Below are 4,071 nucleotides of genomic sequence, written 5' to 3' on the forward strand. Positions count from 1 at the left end.
TTTTGATCTTTGGAAACATCAAAATAAATAATGGCATTTGTGGTGTGTCGTGTGATCCTATGTGGTGATCAACCAGGATGGGGACCTGGCCAGACTCAGGATGCTATAGTGAGCTACAGCAAGGGTCACTGAAGACTACAACAAACAAACAAACAAACAAACAAACAAACAACAACAAAGACAAAACCGTGCATGGAGAAGAATCTTCACTTCTCTGCTACTATCATCTTCGGAACAGAACCTCCAGGCTCACTCTGGGCAACAACCAATGTCAGGACATCTGTGTCCAGTTCCAAGGACACTCGAAGGCTTCTCTGCAGGTTTTACATCCCAGATGCTTAAAGGAGCCGAAGTTCCTGTGCTTGTGGTGACGATGGCTCTTGAACTTCTTGGTTAACGAGGTGAGCTGCTTCTTTGTGAGTTATGTACCCCCCCCATTGTCCACCTTGGCTGCTCCTCTCTCTCTCCAGTTCCCTTCTCTTTGGGGTGTTGTGGTTTCTCATCCTCTTGGTCTGTCAGAAAGTCTACAGGAGAGTCATTGTTCTCAGCCCTGCCCAGATCTCTTTTTGTGAACAGCGCAGGTGGGTATAGGTCTGTCATACTGTCATCACTCAAGGCTCACAGAAAGCTGCTCTCTGTCCTGGTAGCTCATCCTCATCCATCTGGTCCTCCTCCTTCCTTCTCTTGTGCAGTAGGCAGGCAGGGACATACTCCACACCTTGTTTCTGACACTCTTCCTAATGCTGAAGTGCTCTCTGGTACCTCCAGCCCTGGGTGTGCATCAGCACCTCTTCTGGGAACTTGGTAATGTGCCTCAGGGTGAGTTTGTAGAAAGGTTGGTGCAGATTCTTTGTGCTGGGCACAACGTGTGGCTCGAAAGCTACGCAATCAAAGGCAGAGGAGGTACCTGACAACCACTGGTACTTCTTGGCTCTGATGTAGACCTGAAGCTCCAGCAGACGGCAGGGCAGCTCACAACCAATTAGGGAACAGATCACCTTGATAGTGTTGGGCAGCATCCTCAGGCTGGGGCACTGGCACAGGAAGGCCCACAAACCAGCAAATAGTTCACCCATGGTCAGAGATGCCCACTGATGCCCCTGTCAGGGTATTTTCTTAATCAGTGATTGACGTGGGAGGGCTCAGACCATTGTGGTTGGGGGACATCCTCGGACTGGTGGTTCTGGGTTCTATAAGAAAGCAGGCTGAGCAAGCCATAAGAAGGAAACCAGGAGGTAGAAGTCCTCCATGGTCTCTGCATCAGCTCCTGCCTCTGGGTTTCTGCCCTGACTTCCTTCCGTGATGAACTGTGATATGGGAGTGTAACCCTTTCCTCTCCAAGTTGCTTTTGGTCATGGTGTTTCATCACAGCAATAGAAACTCTAAGATAAGAGAGTGTGGTGGTTGGAAGGGAAACGGCTCCCATTGGCTCATAGGGATGTGTGGCCTTGGAGTAGGTGTGGCTTTGTTGGAGGAGGTGTATGACTAGAGAGTGGCCTTTGAGGTCTCAGAAGCTCAGGCCCGTTCACTTCTGCTGCCTGCAGATGCAGATGTAGAATTCCCTCACTCCTTCCCCGGCGCCATGTCTGTTTGGAGGGTGGCTTGCCTCTCACTATGCTGATAATGGACTAAGCCTCTAAGACTGCAAGCCAGCCACAATTAAATGTTTTCCTTTACAAGTTTCCATGGTTGTGCTTCATGGCAATAAAAACCCGCACTAAGATAGACAGGAACCATCTCCTATCCCCTTAAAAGTAAGACTTGCGCTTTTTACATTAGCACAAGATGTGCCTACAGAGCAGAGCCCTATGCGCAGGACTAGACTAAGCACCACTGTGGGGCCCGGAAACAGGCTAGAAGATGACATCAGTTACCTTCCCTGCCCTTTTCTCTCATATGTCCAGGATTTCCACCACTTAGACTCTGGTCTCAGAAAATATGCTTACCACAGCTTTGCCAACTCACCACAATCCTTCCTCTCTACAGTGTGGGAACTGTCCCTTCCTCCAGGAAAGGGCTCTTTAACCTGCCTCCCACTTAACATGTGTTCTAGCTTTGATCTCTTAGTTTTCTGCAAATTGCCCCATGGCCCAGGCGCTAGGGGGGTGGGGGGTGGGGCGGGGTGAAGGGGATTCCACATCCTTGGTGCAACCTGTAAACAAGTCAATCTTACTTATCTAATTTATGTTTCCTCATTTCTTTTGGAAGCCGAGACCCTAACCTGGGACCATAAGGACCAGTTCCACACTGTCCCTAGAGTGCAGCCTGTTTCCAGAGTCCTTCGCTGGTGTCCCCTCACTTCTGCCCCGCCCCCTCCTTTCTCCTCTTTGGCTCACCTCCCTCTTTCTCATCATCCGTCTGCCTCACCCCTCCTTCCCCTCTCTTCCCAGCCTTAGCACTCTCTTTCCAATCTCCAGCCTTAGACGCCTTTTCTCTTTACAAACATCCTCTGCCAACGAAACCACCCGCCTTTACTTAAATGACATTTTTTTTTCCTTGCCCTTTGCACATTCCAGTTCTCCGACCTGTGATTTTTGTTCCCATGTCTGTTAGAACCTGTGCCTGCCCCTTTAGGACAGTGCTAACCTCTTAAGAGTCCAGATCCAGAAGTATGAAAGAATCAGGCCACACATTCCCATGGCTCTCTCTGGGACAATGAGTTAAGAAACAGTTTGTGCTGTGGCTTGATAGCTAATGATTTATGACGCCTGGCTCCTCCGTGTGTGACGATGTGACAGCCAGTCCTCCTGGGGTTCCCAGTGTGGTCAAGTGTTCCGCAGTGCGGGCTAATGGTGTTCCTGCTGTAAGGTGTTTCTGTATCTGCTTTCTGCTTTTGTAAACTCACTGTAGCTGTGGGAGTGGGGTGACGTAGTACTTCCATTACTACACGGTAGGAAAGAGAAACAACTTAGGAGCGGGAGGGGCAACAAAACAATTCTCTTGCCCAACTGAGAATTCTACAGATAGCTGTAATGTACATGTACATCTTTGGTACCCACCTTTGCAAACCTTTCCTTTAGCTCCCTTCGTCATGGGATGCTGTTTGTCCCTACGGCTGCCATCCTTCTGCTGGCAGTAAGAATAAATTCCTTTCATCTAAACTTGAGTCTAAGTCTTTGGTCTTTTCAAGTAGATTTAAATGCTACAACATTTTGAGGCCCAGTGAGGTCCCTGGGAGAACTCAGACTCATGGGCAGGAATCTGGGACAGGCTTATCGAAAGGATAAACCCTGGGAGACTTGGAAGCCTGGGGAGCCCGTGACCACAGCTGACACAAACTAACAGTCACTAGTAGGGGACAGGCCCTGGGAGAGCAAGTCCAAAGCAGATTCGAAAGGTTCTGGGTAGCCTAAACTATGACCACTAGAAATTTGTAAATTGAAATTAAAAACAAAGTAAAAACTGCCACCAACATACATCTCAAATTGAGACTGATTGGTACGTTGTTCTGTTCTGGACATTTCGAGAGACGTAGGAAGGTTGGACGCAATCATAGATCCTTGTTTCAAAGGGTCAAACGGGGTGCCCTTTGTCCCTCTGGTTTTGGTGTGTGAATGATGGTGGCAGTCATACGTCTGACTTTGTTTCCCTCTGACTGTCTTGGCTACTGTCATTTTATACTAGTGTCTACTGTCTGTTGGATTTGTGTTTTCACGTTTTTTTTGTCTTTTGTTTTTTGTTTTTCAAGGATGGGCACCAGACCAAGTATAGCCAACTCACCCCTGATCTGCACGCTCCGACTCTTCCCAGGAGTTTCATAAGGCAGAATACAAAGCTAAGTTGTCACACAGAAGCTATACAATCTTTGCAGACTAGAGTGGCCTGCCCTTCATGTGGGATGGCCAGATGAGAGGTCACTTGATCCTTAAATTGCCAGAAAAGTCTGGCAAGTGGTCACAAGAAACCCTGGCCTCTCGGATCAGTTTCCTTACATCAGCAGCTGGCTCTCTCCCCTCCTGGAGCCCCCACCATGGCTCAAGTGTTATGCATTTAAGCAGAGATCTTTTGTTGTTTTATCTGTTTTTAATCACCAAGCCTGTGGGCCGGAGACTGAGTAAAAATCTTGGCAAA

At 48.4% G+C, this 4,071-nt stretch overlaps 1 pseudogene across 1 annotated transcript; it reads right to left on the reverse strand.

The window, feature by feature from the left end:
* Positions 1–238: 238 nt before the first annotated feature.
* On the reverse strand, positions 239–614 carry LOC311608372 (surfeit locus protein 2-like; annotated as a pseudogene). The gene has a single exon. The product of its transcript is annotated as a surfeit locus protein 2-like (transcript).
* Between the last annotated feature and the right edge of the window lie 3,457 nt (positions 615–4,071).

This window comes from Acomys minous, assembly GCF_964271855.1.
Source record: "Acomys minous genome assembly, chromosome: 11".
Lineage (NCBI taxonomy): Eukaryota > Metazoa > Chordata > Mammalia > Rodentia > Muridae > Acomys > Acomys minous.